At 47.6% G+C, this 17512-nt stretch overlaps 1 pseudogene; it reads right to left on the bottom strand.

The window, feature by feature from the left end:
• Positions 1 to 11490: 11490 nt before the first annotated feature.
• LOC147118710 (T cell receptor alpha variable 38-2/delta variable 8-like) lies at positions 11491 to 12222 on the bottom strand (annotated as a pseudogene).
• Between the last annotated feature and the right edge of the window lie 5290 nt (positions 12223 to 17512).

Genomic DNA, 17512 nt, shown 5'->3' with positions numbered 1-17512 from the left:
AAGCTGAAATGTGTTTGGTCCACAATTACCTGTCAGAAATGCCCCCCACACAACCCAGATGCTGAGTAGCCGCATTGTCGCTGTCCGCTCTGTAAAAGAGAGTGTTGGATATTTGAAGACTCCCGTTCTAATCCCCGCCCTCAATAAACTGCTGTCGTGTCTCAGGATGCTCTGACCTCACTTCCTATTGGCCCCAGTGGTGCTGTGAGACCGGTAGGTGGTGAGCTGGCTGTCAGTGAATGGAAACACCCCGAGCTACATAGCTACATGGTTCTGCTTTTAGAGACCGGTGGGATTGAACCCTTGTCTGTTTATTGTAACCGGGAAGCAGAGGGTTGCTAACGGGATTATTTTATTCCGGGGTCAATTCGTTCTCTAGAATTTGGTTCGCCTTACCTTCAGGATACTGGTAATCACGACTCCAGTGAGCTTTCCCTAACGATTCAGTGAAATAACGATTCCGTAATTTATTGGAGTGATTTATAGATGCGTGATATTAGAACGATGATATCTGCTGTTACTGAACAAACAATTGAACAGACTTAAAGAATAAACTCTCCCTGTAATTTAAACAGCGTTTCGAACACTGACCCCTTTTGTTGTTTGTATCTAAAATGTCTTTAAGTTCTATCTGTTGATTTCAGACCTTATTTCTGCCAGTAATTAATTCTTTAAAGATTCATAATCTTCAGATTTTGGATTTGCAATGAAGGAGAATGGAGGGAGCGGCGCATCGGCGCTTTTCAGCAATTTACCGCTCATTCGCTTAAAGTCCCCGGGAGCAGAGCGGGGGAGCGGGTTCAAAGCCTCCAGGGTGAGATGTAGGGCGGATCCTCGATAACAAGAGCTCAACACCAGCAGAGCGTGAAAAACTGTCCTTACAATTTTCACTCAGAGTAGAAAAGGACGTGGCGCTGAAAAACAATCACAGCACGCCCCGTAAACATCGATCTCCACCATCGGTGCAGTTAATGGCTTCAGAAATCAGGCCTCATTCACATTTTAATATTCCTTTCCCCATCTTCTACACCCTTCCACTCTCTGGTCCTGCCTACTGTTTAGTGTCAGAATTCAATTCTTCAATATCATGAATGTCTTTTCGTGATGATTATTGCCCGACATACCAACACAGCTGTGGTAAACCACTGTTATTGTTTTCATTGTTGTTCACTGTGGTTCACTACTGTTATCGTCATTGGCACATTGTTACCTCTTGCTACTCACTGTGTACCAATGCATGCCTCAGCTGGCTCCGCCTACGTGACCTGGTACAAATGTGGCTGCTCGGCAGCCCACTTCCTTCTTGGGACCAGTCGCCCACGAGAGGCATGCTCTGTTCTTTAGTTAATAAAAACCTTTTCATTACTATCCTAATTCATCGCCTTTTATGGAATAATTGATAAGCGTATCAATTTTATTAACTAAAATTAAAATGTCGGGACCTGAGCAGCGACAACAGCAACAGCAGCAGGCGTTGCTGCGAGCCCTCAGACCAGCATGCCTGGACCTCGACCCTCAAGCGGCGGGTTCAGCTACCAATTTCAAACACTGGCTGAGCTGCTTTGAATCCGTCCTAGAAGCCTCTGCCGTGACATCGGAGGAGAACAAATTAAAAGTTCTGACCGCCCAGGTGAGCCCTCAAGTATATACACTCATCCGGGACGCTACTACGTACACGGCAGCTCTCGACCAGCTAAAAGGCAATACAAGCGCCCAGTGAATACGATTTACGCCAGACACCTCCTGGGATCCCGCAGGCAGCAACCGGGGGAATCGGGAGAGACATTTTTACGGGCGTTACAGACACTCTGCAGGGACTGCGACTGTAAGGCGGTAACGGCTGTTGCGCACGCGGAGGGACTTATCTGTGATGTCTTCGTTAAGGGCCTCCAGTCCGACTACTCCCGGCAGAGACTGCTCGAAAGCAAGGAGCTCGACCTGAAGATGGCCGTAGCCCTCGCGCTCTCACTAGATGCGGCCCACCAAAACCTCGAAGCATACTCACGTAACGGTGCTGCGCCATGGCCATCGCGACCTTGGGACATGGGACTGCCGCCCCCGGTACCAACTACTGCAGCAATGTCCCGAAATCAACTGGGACCGCCGCCCCCGGTACCAACTACTGCAACGATGTCCCGTAACCAGGCCCAAAAATGCTACTTCCGTGGCCTGTTAAAACACCCTAGAGCGTGCTGCCTGGCGAAGACCGCTACCTGCTGTGGCTGCGGGAAGAAAGGCCATTACGCCAACGCCTGCAGAGGGAAACCCGTGAACGCCAGCAGCGCCGCGTGTGAACCGTGGGGGCAGCCATCTTCTCCACCATTTTGTGCACCTCCGGCCGTGTGGGGATCGGAATCATGGCCGCCGCCATTTTGCCCACCGCACTCAACTGCCATTTTGTCTCCAGACTCGACCACCGTCTCGTCTGACGACCATATCGGCTCACTCAGCCATACACTGGCCTCCGTTACGCTGGATCAAGCTCTCCCTCATCATCTGTCCAGGTCCATGATGGACATTATGGTAAATGGCCGCGCCACTACTTGCCTGTTTGACAGCGGGAGCACGGAGAGTTTTATTCACCCCGACATGGTGCGTAGCCACTCCCTCACCATCCTGCCAACGCGCCATCAGATTTCTATGGCATCCAAGTCTCATTCAACGGATGTCGGCAGCTACGGTGTGGTGACCCTTTCGGTTAGGGGCACCGAATATAAAAATCTTAAACTTCTTGTCCTGCCCCGTCTTTGCGCTGCCGTTCTGCTAGGGTTGGATTTTCAGTGCCACCTCAAAAGTGTCACATTGGCATATGGTGGACCCCTCCCCCCGCTCACAGTCTGCAAACAACAGTTTTTAAATCACCCGCCGCGCACCACTTGCAGTCTTTCCACACTCAAAGTCCCCCCCCTCCCCTGTTCGCTAACCTCACCCACGACTGTAAACCCATCGCTACCAAGAGCAGGCGGTACAGTGCCGGGGACAGAGCTTTTATTAGCGCTGAGGTGGAGCGGCTCCTGAAGGAGGGCATTATCGAAGGAAGCACCAGCCCCTGGCGAGCCCAGGTTGTAGTCGTTAAGACCGCCGATAAATGCCACCTGGTCATTGACTACAGCCAAACCATAAACCGGTACACCCAGCTGGACGCATACCCCCTTCCCCGCATATCTGATATGGTCAATCAGATTGCGCAATACAGGGTATTCTCCACCATTGACCTTAAGTCAGCATACCACCAACTCCCTATCCACCATGAGGACAGCCAGTATACTGCCTTCGAGGCAAACGGCCGCCTCTACCACTTCCTTAGGGTTCCTTTCGGCGTCACCAACGGGGTTTCGGTCTTTCAAAGGGAGATGGACCGGATGGTCGACCAGAACGCGCTGCAGGCCACCTTTCCCTATCTGGATAACGTCACCATCTGCGGCCACGACCAGCAGGACCATGACGTTAATCTCGCGAAATTCCTCCGTACGGCCCAGTGGCTGAATCTAACATACAATAAGGAGAAATGTATGTTTCACACCAAGGGCCTTGCCATCCTCGGCTGCGTAGTGGAGAATGGAGTCATTGGGCCCGACCCCGACAGAATGCGCCCCCTTATGGAGCTCCCCCTCCCCCACTGCCAAAAAGCACTGAAGAGATGCCTGGGGTTTTTCTCTTACTACGCTCAGTGGGTGCCCAACTATGCAGACAAAGCCAGACCTCTCATCAAGTCCACCTCCTTCCCCCTGACATCAGAGGTGGGTGCAGCCTTCACTCTTATCAAGAGTGATATTGCGAAGGCCACAATGCACGCAGTGGATGAGTCCATCCCTTTCCAAGTGGAGAGCGATGCGTCCGACTTCGCCCTAGCTGCAACCCTTAACCAGGCGGGGAGACCCATGGCCTTTTTCTCAAGGACCCTCCAGGGCCCCGAGATTCGACACTCCTCTGTCGAAAAGGAGGCCCAGGCTATTGTGGAAGCGGTGTGGCACTGGAGGCATTACCTGGCCGGAAAACGATTTACCCTTCTCACTGACCAGCGTTCTGTTGCTTTTATGTTCAATAATAAGCAGAGGGGCAAAATCAAGAACGACAAGATCTTGAGGTGGAGAATTGAACTCTCCACCTACAATTACGATAGCTTGTACCGGCCCGGGAAACTCAATGAGCCCCCAGATGCTCTATCACGAGGTACATGCGCCAATGTGCAGGTTGATAGACTGCGGACCCTCCACAATGACCTCTGCCACCCCGGGGCCACCAGATTCTGCCACTTCATTAAGGTCCGCAACCTGTCCTACTCCATCGAGGAGGTCAGGACTATGACCAGGAACTGCCAAACCTGTGCCGAATGCAAATCGCATTTTTATAGGCCAGACAGAGCACACCTGATCAAGGCTACCTGCCCCTTCGAGCGCTTGAGCATCGACTTTAAGGGGCCTCTCCCTTCCTCTGACCGCAACGTGTACTTCCTCAACATAGTTGATGAGTACTCCTGTTTTCCCTTTGCCATCCCTTGCCCAGACATGACCAGTACCACGGTCATCAAATGCCTGAATGACCTCTTCGCCTTGTTCGGGTTCCCTAGCTATATACAAAGCAACCGGGGCACCTCTTTCATGAGCGACGAACTTCAGCAGTATCTCCTCACGAGAGGTATTGCTACGAAAAGGACCACCAGCTACAACCCCCGGGGGAACGGCCAGGTGGAAAGAGAGAAATCTAAGGGCCTTCCGACCTTTCGCTGGCAGGAGGTCCTCCCTGCGGCGCTCCACTCCATCTGGTCACTGCTTTGTACTGCCACTAATGCCACCCCTCATGAGCAAATGTTCGTTTTCCCCAGGAAGTCCACATCGGGAACCTCGCTACCGACATGGCTGACTTCTCCTGGGCCCGTGCTACTGCAGAGGCACGTGAGGACCCATTAATCGGACCCCCTGGTCGAGAGGGTGAACCTCCTACACGCCAACCCCCAGTATGCCTATGTGGCATACCCAGACGGGCGGGAGGACACGGTCTCCATACGAGACCTCGCACCCTCGGGCGCCCCTGAATCACCACCGTTATTCCCCACCACTTCTCCCAACCCAACCCCTGTAGACGGCATGCCGGAGCCCCAGGACCCTTCGTTGACCACTCAGACACCAGATTCGACGTTGGATACTGCACCACCGACGCCGCTGCTACGACGATCAGGATGGCATACAAGGCCTCCTGATAGACTTACCTACATGAACTTTTAGCACACTTCACCCCGCCGGACTCAATTTTAAACAAGGGGTGAATGTGGTAAACCACTGTTATTGTTTTCATTGTTGTTCACTGTGGTTCACTACTGTTATCGTTATTGGCACATTGTTACCTCTTGTTACTCACTGTGTACCAATGCATGCCTCAGCTGGCTCCGCCTACGTGACCTGGTATAAAGTTGGCTGCTCGGCAGCCCACTTCCTTCTTGGGACCAGTCGCCCACGAGAGGCATGCTATGTTCTTTAGTTAATAAAAACCTTTTCATTACTATCCTAATTCATCACCTTTTATGGAATAATTGATAAGCGTATCAACAGCGCATTGTGGATTTCAAATATTAATCTTCAATTCATTCCAAAATAGACACAACTTTTGGAGAAACAGCTTTTAACTCACTGCCCGGGGCCTGGGTCAAAAGAATAAATATTGTGACCTTCCGCCCTCTGTTGGATATTCTGAGAACTGTACAGATGTCTGTGAACAGGGTGAGAAATCCTGTGTTTACTCACTGACCTGTCTGCAGTTTCTGTTTATGGGAAGTTGTGTTGGAGCGGTTCTGAATAAATGTACAGAGAAGCAGCAAAGGTTTTACATCGTTAAACTAAAGACTGGTTGAAGGAAGTTCAGAGGATTACGGGTGAGGAGCAGAGACAAGGCATGAGAAGGGACAGGCAGGGAAAGGGCATCGAAAGACATGAGGGGAGGTAAGGCGCCACCGATGGATTTGTGAAGTTTTTTAAAATTATAAATGGGAGTTGAAATCACCAATATAATTACGCCAGTGGAGTTCACCTGGTGTTGTTGAGTATTGTGTTTTTTGCCCTTTTAAGAATGTCCCTGTGACTGTCACTGTGGAGGCTGAATTGTCGCTGCTGTTTATGGGTGTGAGAGCGCCCCCTGGTGAGCACTAACTGGAACTTTCAGTGTGGTTTTTTGTACGGGATCCGCAATATCTCTGCAGCAGTGTGGGGCTCATGGCACAGACATACACGGCGATGTTGGAGATCAGGGCTTTGCCGATCGTTTGCTCGGTAATCTTGGTAGTTCGATGGTACGTAGAAGAGAATCGGTCAGTGAAGTCGGGGTTCCAGTTTACTATCCCTTTCATAAGATGAATCACGTACTGTGGAGGCTGCCCGGGCTGCTGACTGTACCAGAACAGATAAGGGCTTCTGTCGCCTGTTTTCAAGGTGCAGGTGAGTGTGACATTACTTTCCTCTTCAACCGTCATTTCAGGGATCGGCTGTTCCACTGTGTCTTGGTGGCTCCATTCTAACATAGAATAATAGTAACAGTCATATCATCAACATCACCATTATCATCACCATCATCATCCTCAGGATCATCTAACCAGTTATCACAGCTGGGTTACAGCAGTCAGGAGGAGAATGGATTTTCACTGGGGAGGAAATCCTTACTGAGAAGTGATGTAATGATGAGGAGCGGTGCGAGACGCTTCCGCATGATGCTCCCTGAGTCTGTAACGCTGCAGTCCGGGAAATCCTCTGTCGGAGCAGAAATACAGATCACCGTCCCAGTGCACAGCTGATCCAACCAATGCCAAACAGGGAACAGAGGCAGCAATCTCTCCAATAACACAGGGCAGGCAAGGCGGGTCAGAGCGAGAGCAGCAAACCGAAGCTGTGGGCGGGGCTTCCGCGGGCGGTGTTGTCACACGTGAGATCCACCTGTGAGAAACTGAATTGAACAATAATGGCCCCTTCGCATATGATATAACTCTGCCTCTCTATAAGGGTTGCGCCATTTGCACATTCGTTACAAATACGGGGCACGCAGGCTCGCGACATGAATTGCTGAATCATTATATTATTCAATAATCACCGAAATCTTCAACAGTGATGTGTGTTAAAACCAGGGGTTGAGACGAGCGCTGTGAAATAGAACACACTGCAAACGATCCCAAGGTTCTGCAGGCACACTGATCATTAACACTAAACTAACTTGTGAAATTAATAAACTGTACGGGATTGCATGACATTAATGAGCATTAATATGATGTAAAAAAACAATTTCACGTTAATTTATGTTGAGAAAGTGTCAGTACGTATTGGTTGGTGTAAGGTGACCGGCGGTGGGAATCCGCGCTCTGTCAGCGCCATCTGGTGTCTGGGTTTAAAGTATCTCCTTTGAGCTGATCTCACAGAACGCGGTTTCTGCACAAGGTGTCCCGAGGCCCTTCTCACTGCGGGCCTCAGTGCACAGCAGTGCACGGCGCTGTCAGCGAGCTGCAGCTCAGTCAGGGGCCTCTCTCGGCCTAGATCTGCCGACAGTCAATTTACACAGATCGATAGGATCCGACATTAAGCGGAGCTTCACTTTAGTGATTATCTCCCTGAATTTCTTAGTGGTGTGGTCACAATCGCTGTTTATCGGGAATATTTTACATCGTAGATACATAATATTTATTGATATATTATTATGTTATGTTAGATTATGTTATGCTACATATTGTATTTTATTATATTGTATTATATTATATTATGTAATATTATATCATGTTATGTTATATTACATTGTATTGTGTTATATTGTATTGTATACTATATTCTACAGTATTGTATTATATTTTATTATGATATGTTATGTTATGTTATATTATATTGAATTGTATTGTATTAATTATAATCAACTGCGCTGTATTAATTAGATTAGATTATATCTACATACTCTTCTCAGGTGCCACTGGCAGTGAAGAGGTATGGCAGTCTCCCGAGTCAGTGGTTGTTACCGAGGGAGACACTGCATCGTTGACCTGTTCCACCACAATCTTAGGACGGATCCTACAATGGTACAGACAATACCCGAGGCGAACCGTGCAGCACCTGGCGACCGCTACCAGCGATCAGAGCAGGATCCCGGCTCGGTTCAGTTCAGTAGAGAAGCGCAGTGCTCTGACTGTTAGCGACGCTCGAGTGACAGACACCACCACCTATTTCTGTGCGGTGGAGACACAATGCAGCAAAGATCAGCACAAACTTTACAACAACTGCAGGCTGTGCCATTATCAGAGCGCTCAGTGTTTTCTAACAATGGGAGCCACCACCAATCTCCCAGTAAGTGAAGCCTGCTCCTGAATTCAGTTTTCTCTTTAATATCAGACGAGAAGGGTCAACATATTATAAAAATGCTTCTATTTTCTGTCGAACTCAAAACCAGGCATCATGTGCTCACATATTCCTTACTGATAATAATGGTCGTGCTGCCCAGTGAGTCTGTGTTTAAATGTTTCGTGGGTTATCTTTACTGCCAGACTGACAGTCTGTGTTTTGTTACATGAACGAGTGGCGCAGACTCAGTGTCCCAGGATCCGTCTGAATGAACGGTTGTGGAAGAACAGACCCTGATACACAGCTGTAGTTTCACCACATACGATAGGTTTCCCTACCTCCACTGGTCCATCTAGTATTCCTGGTAATCTCCGTGATATTTACTGACGAGATATTGCTCGGGACAGGGAGACAAGTCACCAGATTTCCCTGATCAGTTCCCCGCTGATTTGGTCAAAGACAAAGACAACCATATCATCTTTGATACAGAAACCTGACAGTCTTTGGTCTCTGTGGGCTTGAGGTCAAAGTAAACCACAGATACAAACACAAAGAACATTTAATGGAGCTGTAAATACTCGCTGAGGTTTGTGTACGGGGCCTTTGCTTGTATCTGACGCTATGCCTCACTGCACAGTAATAGACCGCCCCGTCCTCCACACTCAAGCCACTTATATTGAAGTAAACGTGCTTTCTAGATGTATTAGAATCCGCCAGATATTCTCCTGAGACTTCTTCACCCCTATGTGCTACTAGTTTGCTAATTATCCAGCTTGGACGCTGTGCCGGTTTCTGTCGGTACCATTGCATAGTGTAAATATTCGGGGCTGTATATTCGGAATCTAACTGCACCGAACTCTCTTCTGACACGGCGATTGTCACCAGAGACTGTGTTGCTGGATCTGCACATAGTCCGCCTGTGAAGATAGGGAACAAAACAGCAGACGGTTAAACTGGATCGATCGAAACTTGTGTCTCTAGCCTCCCATCTACCCAGCTGCCCATCATGTGGATATTTCTCATGAGTAATTGCATTAAATCCTTACACAAGATCTTTGCATCAATCGGTTAACGTGTGTTATTTTATATCATCCAGTACTTACTGTCGAACACAGCCGCAAGTATTATTAGCAACACGAGTGACTCGATCCGTCGCAATGAATTGGACTGGAATGAGGCAGAGATTGAGGAGAGCGGTAATCCGGGCTGTTCAGCTCATTGTTCCCCCCGCACACCGCAGGGGGCTGACTTCGTTATGACGTCACTCAGACTACCGATTGGCTTTGGCGTTTGCATCACGTGACTTTCTCAGCCCGCTGCTTCAGTTTGGTTCCCTCTGCTGGCGGATTCTGTTATATCGATTTAGTATGAGGTGATTGAGGGGAATTAGCATTTGTTGATCATATATAAAAACACGTGAGTCAGATATTGTGTCTCAAAAACCTATATTATAGCTGATTAAACACTGTATTTCTTATACTTCCTTCATTTCCGTCTCACTCTATTTGGTCCCAGTCACTGTCTCAGTGAGCAGTAGCAGGTTTACCACAGGCTTCTCGAGACGCAACCATCGCCCTTTCCGTTCCATCAGCTCCGAGTGCAGCTGAGCGACACCGCGCACTTTCTGCGGTTACACAGAGCCCTGAATTCGCAGCCCCACCCACAGCTTCCGTTTGCTGCTCTCGCTCTGACCCGCCTTGCCAGCCCCGTGTTATTGGAGAGATTGCGGCCTCTGTTCCTTGTTTGGCATTGGTTGGATCAGCAGTGCAGTTGGTGGGGTTCTTTATTTCTGCTCCGACAAAGTCTTTTCCGGACTGCAGAGTTACAGACTCAGGGAAATCATGCAGAACCGTATCGCACCGCTCCTCATCATTATATCACTTCTCAGTAAGTATTTCTTTCCCAGTAAAAATGAATTCTCCCCCTGACTCCTGTAACCCCGATGTTATTATTGGTGAAATGACGATGAATATGTTGATTGAGATGATGATGATGGTGGTGAGTATTGCTATTATTTCATGCTAGAATGGAGCCACCAAGACACAGTGGAACAGCCGGTCCCTGAAATGACGGTTGAAGAGGAAAATAACGTCACTCTAACCTGCACCTTGAAATCAAGCGACAGTAGAACTTATGTGTTCTGGTACAGTCAGCACCCCGGGCAGACCGCACAGTACCTGGTTCGTATTATCGGAGTGAATGTAAAAAGAAACCCAGACATCACTGGGGAGTGACCTTGAACCAATAGGAACCACTGACGAGGTCTATTCCGGTCCGGGATCGGGCTTTCAACGGGAGCGACTGGTTCGGACTCAAATCAAAAAAAATCAAATCAAATCAACTTTTATTGTCATTGTTAGTGCACAAGTGCAGTACAACGAAATGTAGGCTTGCGGCTCCCGAGAGTGTACAATTTGGATTTGGATACTTAACATTTCAACATACATTTGTACATATATATTAGCATAAATATGACCATAATAAAGTGCATCGGCAGATGTGCAGGCTTTAGTGTTTATTTGTGGAGTTCAGTAGGATGACAACCCTGGGAAAGAAGCTGTTCCTAAATCTGGTCGTACGGGTGCGAATGCATCTGTAGCATCTTCCAGATGGTAGGAGGGCGAACAGACTGTGACTGGGGTGGGTAGGGTCTTTGATGATGGACCGTGCCCTCCGTAGGCAGCGTTTCTGATATATATGTTCTATGGTCGGTAGCCGGGTGCCGGTAATGCGTTGGGCAGTTTTGACTACCCGCTGCAGGGCTTTCCGGTCATGGGAGCTACAGCTGCCGTACCATACCGTGATACAGTTTGTCAGGATGCTCTCTATAGTGCAGCGGTAGAAGTTAGAGAGGATCGGGGGTGACAGATTACATCCCTTCAGCCTCCTCAAGAAATATAGGCGATGCTGGGCCTTCTTCACCAGAGAGGAGGTGTTGAGGGACCAGGAGAGGTCTTCCGTGATGTGGACTCCGAGGAACTTAAAGCTGGCCACCCTTTCCACTTCCGCCCCATTGATGTGGATGCGGCTATTCAGTGCCTGGGTTGTGTTTGGGGTGCTTATTGTCGGTAAGGATTAGTCCAATCATGTCGTGTTCAAACTAAAGTGTTAATATTATTTAACTGACAACTTTTAGTACTCGATCCATAACTTTAAGGGAAAACAGCTGATCAGAAGCAGAAAGGACAGTTTAACCGGTCGGTTCATTCTGTGATCGATCTTTCGGGCCGATTGGATTCTGCAGTTTGTTTTCTCGGCCGCTCCTGGAAACAGTTGTGTGACAGTTTGATCTGAGGTTAATGTGGTTTCCTCTCGGTGTGTGTTTGAGCGCCTGACAGCGCGCTGCACATTGTGGCTGCATCTGCCCGTGATTCTACACAACCCCAACAGACAGGAGCTCCGCCCTACAGTCAAATGTCAGTTTTTGTACAGGGCTGTGACTGCTTTCCATCACTGTGAGTCTCAGGGCGCAGTAATACACGGCAGAGTCAGTCAGCTGCAGCCCCGAGATGGTTAAACTGGTGAATTTAGTCGGGGTCTGGAGCTCAGCAGAGAAACGGGTTTTAGCAAATTCTGCTTTATCTTCAGCACCGCCCGAGTATTTCCTCAGTGTAAACACGGGCTGTGTGTCTGGGTATTGCCGGTACCAGTATAAGGAATACCTGCTCTGTGTAGTATCATAGGTACAGTTTAAAGTCACCGCTTCTCCTTCTGTCTTAACTCCTGAGGACAGCGGCTGAGTGACAGAATCTCCAAGACTCAGATCTGAAAAACATGTTCAAACAGGAAAAGATCAGACCGGCGGGTGTTTACAATTCAGATTCAAGCCATGTTAGAAATGAGAGAAAAGATTAAATGTGTTTGGTCCACAATTACCTGTCAGAAATGCCCCCCACACAACCCAGATGCTGAGTAGCCGCATTGTCGCTGTCCGCTCTGTAAAAGAGAGTGTTGGATATTTGAAGACTCCCGTTCTAATCCCCGCCCTCAATAAACTGCTGTCGTGTCTCAGGATGCTCTTACCTCACTTCCCGGTGTCCCCAGTGGAGCTGTGAGACCGGTAGGTGGTCAGCTGGCTGTCAGTGAATGGAAACACCCCGAGCTACATAGCTACATGGTTCTGCTTTTAGAGACCGGTGGGATTGAATCCTTGTCTGTTTATTGTAACCGGGAAGCAGAGGGTTGCTAATGGGATTGTTTTATTCCGGGGTCAATTCGTTCTCTAGAATTTGGTTCGCCTTACCTTCAGGATACTGGTAATCACGACTCCAGTGAGCTTTCCCTAACGATTCAGTGAAATAACAACGATTTCGTAATTTATTGGAGTGATTTATAGATGCGTGATATTAGAACGATGATATCTGCTGTTACTGAACAAACAATTGAACAGACTTAAAGAATAAACTCTCCCTGTAATTTAAACAGCGTTTCGAACACCGACACCTTTTGCGGTTTGTATCTAAAATGTATTTAAGTTCTATCTGGTGATTTCAGACCTTATTTCTGCCAGTAATTCATTCTTTAAATATTCATAATCTTCAGATTTTGGATTTGCAATGAGGGAGAATGGAGGGAGCGGCGCATCGGCGCTTTTCAGCAATTTACCGCTCATTCGCTTAAAGTCCCCGGGAGCAGAGCGGGTGGGCTGGGGGTGGTTCAAAGCCTCCAGGGTGAGATGTAGGGCGGATCCTCGATAACAAGAGCTCAACACCAGCAGAGCGTGAAAAAACTGTCCTTACAACTTTCACTCATCGTAGAAAAGGACGTGGTGCAGAATAACAAACACAGCACGCCCCGTAAACATCGATCGCCACCATTGGTACAGTTAATGGCTTCAGAAATCAGAACTCAGGCTGTGTCTTTCATTCACATTTTAATATTCCTTTCCCCATCTTCTAGACCCTTCCACTCACTGGTCCTGCCCACTGTTTAGTGTCAGAATTCAATCCTTCAATATCATGGATATCTTTTCGTGATGATTATTGCCCGACATACCAAGCCAGCGCATTGTGGATTTCAAATATTAATCTTCAATTCACTCCAAAATAGACACAACTTTGGAGAAACAGCTTTTAACTCACTGCCCGGGGCCTGAGCCAAATAATAAATATTGTGACCTTCCGCCCTCTGGTGGATATTCTGAGAACTGTACAGATGTCTGTGAACAGGGTGAGAAATCCCGTGTTTACTCACTGACCTGTCTGCAGTTTCTGTTTATGGGAAGTTGTGTTGGAGCGGTTCTGAATAAATGTACAGAGAAGCAGCAAAGGTTTTACATCGTTGAACTAAAGACTGGATGAAGGAAGTTCAGAGGATTACGGGTGAGGAGCAGAGACCAGGCATGAGAAGGGACAGGCAGGCAGGGAAAGGGCATCGAAGGACATGAGGGGAGGTAAGGCGCCACCGATGGATTTGTGAAGTCTTTTAAAATTATAAATGGGAGTTGAAATCACCAAGTAATATAATTACGCCAGTGGAGTTCACCTGGTGTTGTTGAGTATTGTGTTTTTTGCCCTTTTAAGAATGTCCCTGTGACTGTCACTGTGGAGGCTGAATTGTCGCTGCTGTTTATGGGTGTGAGAGCGCCCCCTGGTGAGCACTAACTGGAACGTTCAGTGTGGTTTTTTGTACGGGATCCGCAATATCTCTGCAGCACAGTGGGGCTCATGGCACAGACATACACGGCGATGTTGGAGATCAGGGCTTTGCCGATCGTTTGCTCGGTAATCTTGGTAGTTCGATGGTACGTAGAAGAGAATCGGTCAGTGAAGTCGGGGTTCCAGTTTACTATCCCTTTCATAAGATGAATCACGTACTGTGGAGGCTTCCCGGGCTGCTGACTGTACCAGAACAGATAAGGGCTTCTGTCGCCTGTTTTCAAGGTGCAGGTGAGTGTGACATTACTTTCCTCTTCAACCGTCATTTCAGGGATCGGCTGTTCAACTGTGTCTTGGTGGCTCCATTCTAACATAGAATAATAGTAACAGTCATATCATCAACATCACCATTATCATCACCATCATCATCCTCAGGATCATCTAACCAGTTATCACAGCTGGGTTACAGCAGTCAGGAGGAGAATGGATGTTCACTGGGGAGGAAATCCTTACTGAGAAGTGATGTAATGATGAGGAGCGGTGCGAGACGCTTCCGCATGATGCTCCCTGAGTCTGTAACGCTGCAGTCCGGGAAATCCTCTGTCGGAGCAGAAATACAGATCACCGTCCCACTGCACAGATGATTCAACCAATGACAAACAGGGAACAGAGGCAGCAATCTCTCCAATAACACAGGGCAGGCAAGGCGGGTCAGAGCGAGAGCAGCAAACCGAAGCTGTGGGCGGGGCTTCCGCGGGCGGGGCTTCCGCGGGCGGTGTTGTCACACGTGAGATCCACCTGTGAGGAACTGAATTGAACAATAGTGGCCCCTTCGCATATGATATAACTCTGCCTCTCTATAAGGGTTGCGCCATTTGCACATTCGTTACAAATACGGGGCACGCAGGCTCGCGACATGAATTGCTGAATTATTATATTATTCAATAATTACCGAAATCTTCAACAGTGATGTGGGTTAAAACCAGGGGTTGAGACTGGCGCTGGGAAATAGAACACACTGCAAACGATCCCAAGGTTCTGCAGGCACACTGATCATTAACACTAAACTAACTTGTGAAATTAATAAACTGTAAGGGATTGCATGACATTAATGAGCATTAATATGATGTAAAAAAACAATTTCACGTTAATTTATGTTGAGAAAGTGTCAGTACGTATTGGTTGGTGTAAGGTGACCGGCGGTGGGAATCCGCGCTCTGTCAGCGCCATCTGGTGTCTGGGTTTAAATTATCTCCTTTGAGCTGATCTCACAGAACGCGGTTTCTGCACAAGGTGTCCCGAGGCCCTTCTCACTGCGGGCCTCAGTGCACAGTAGTACACGGCGCTGTCAGCGAGCTGCAGCTCAGTCAGGGGCCTCTCTCGGCCTAGATCTGCCGACAGCCAATTTAAACAGATCGATAGGATCCGACATTAAGCGGAGCTTCACTTTAGTGATTATCTCCCTGAATTTCTTAGTGGTGTGGTCACAATCGCTGTTTATCGGGAATATTTTACATCGTAGATACATAATATTTATTGATATATTATTATGTTATGTTAGATTATGTTATGCTACATATTGTATTTTATTACATTGTATTATATTATATTATGTAACATTATATCATGTTATGTTATATTACATTGTATTGTGTTATATTGTATTGTATACTATATTCTAGAGCATTGTATTATATTTTGTTATGATATGTTATGTTATGTTATATTATATTGAATTGTATTGTATTAATTATAATCAACTGCGCTGTATTAATTACATTAGATTATATCTACATACTCTTCTCAGGTGCCACTGGCAGTGAAGAGGTATGGCAGTCTCCCGAGTCAGCGGTTGTTCCCGAGGGAGACACTGCATCGTTGACCTGTTCCACCACAATCTTAGGACGGATCCTACAATGGTACAGACAATACCCGAGGCGAACGGTGCAGCACCTGGCGACCGCTACCAGCGATCAGAGCAGGATCCCGGCTCGGTTCAGTTCAGTAGAGAAGCGCAGTGCTCTGACTGTTAGCGACGCTCGAGTGACAGACACCACCACCTATTTCTGTGCGGTGGAGACACAATGCAGCAAAGATCAGCACAAACTTTACAACAACTGCAGGCTGTGCCATTATCAGAGCGCTCAGTGTTTTCTAACAATGGGAGCCAGCACCAATCTCCCAGTAAGTGAAGCCTGCTCCTGAATTCAGTTTTCTCTATAATATCAGACGAGAAGGGTCAACATATTATAAAAATGCTTCTATTTTCTGTCGAACTCAAAACCAGGCATCATGTGCTCACATATTCCTTACTGATAATAATGGTCGTGCTGCCCAGTGATTCTGTGTTTAAATGTTTCGTGGGTTATCTTTACTGCCAGACTGACAGTCTGTGTTTTGTTACATGAACGAGTGGCGCAGACTCAGTGTCCCAGGATCCGTCTGAATGAACGGTTGTGGAAGAACAGACCCTGATACTCAGCTGTAGTTTCACCACATACGATAGGTTTCCCTACCTCCACTGGTCCATCTAGTATTCCTGGTAATCTCCGTGATATTTACTGACGAGATATTGCTCGGGACAGGGAGACAAGTCACCAGATTTCCCTGATCAGTTCTCCGCTGATTTGGTCAAAGACAAAGACAACCATATCATCTTTGATACAGAAACGTGACAGTCTTTGGTCTCTGTGGGCTTGAGGTCAAAGTAAACCACAGATACAAACACAAAGAACATTTAATGGAGCTGTAAATACTCCCTGAGGTTTGTGTACGGGGCCTTTGCTTGTATCTGACGCTATGCCTCACTGCACAGTAATGGACCGCCCCGTCCTCCACACTCAAGCCACTTATATTGAAGTAACCGTGCTTTCTAGATGTGTTGGAATCCGCCAGATATTCTCCTGAGACTTCTTCACCCTTATGTGCTACTAGTTTGCTAATTATCCAGCTTGGATGCTGTGCCGGTTTCTGTCGGTACCATTGCATAGTGTAAATATTCGGGGCTGTATATTCGGAATCTAACTGCACCGAACTCTCTTCTGACACGGCGATTGTCACCAGAGACTGTGTTGCTGGATCTGCACATAGTCCGCCTGTGAAGATAGGGAACAAAACAGCAGACGGTTAAACTGGATCGATCTAAACTTGTGTCTCTAGCCTCCCATCTACCCAGCTGCCCATCATGTGGATATTTCTCATGAGTAATTGCATTAAATCCTTACACAAGATCTTTGCATCAATCGGTTAACGTGTGTTATTTTATATCATCCAGTACTTACTGTCGAACACAGCCGCAAGTATTATTAGCAACACGAGTGACTCGATCCGTCGCAATGAATTGGACTGGAATGAGGCAGAGATTGAGGAGAGCGGTCATCCGGGCTGTTCAGCTCATTGTTCCACCCGCACACCGCAGGGGGCTGACTTCGTTATGACGTCACTCAGACTACCGATTGGCTTTGGCGTTTGCATCACGTGACTTTCTAAGCCCGCTGCTTCAGTTTGGTTCCCTCTGCTGGCGGATTCTGTTATATCGATTTAGTATGAGGTGATTGAGGGGAATTAGCGTTTGTTGATCATATATAAAAGCACGTGAGTCAGATATTGTGTCTC

Source organism: Somniosus microcephalus, chromosome 4 (genome assembly GCF_052327205.1).
Source record: "Somniosus microcephalus isolate GS21.2 chromosome 4, FLI_Smic_1.0, whole genome shotgun sequence".
NCBI classification, from domain to species: domain Eukaryota; kingdom Metazoa; phylum Chordata; class Chondrichthyes; order Squaliformes; family Somniosidae; genus Somniosus; species Somniosus microcephalus.
This window is presented reverse-complemented; position numbering and strand designations above follow the sequence as displayed.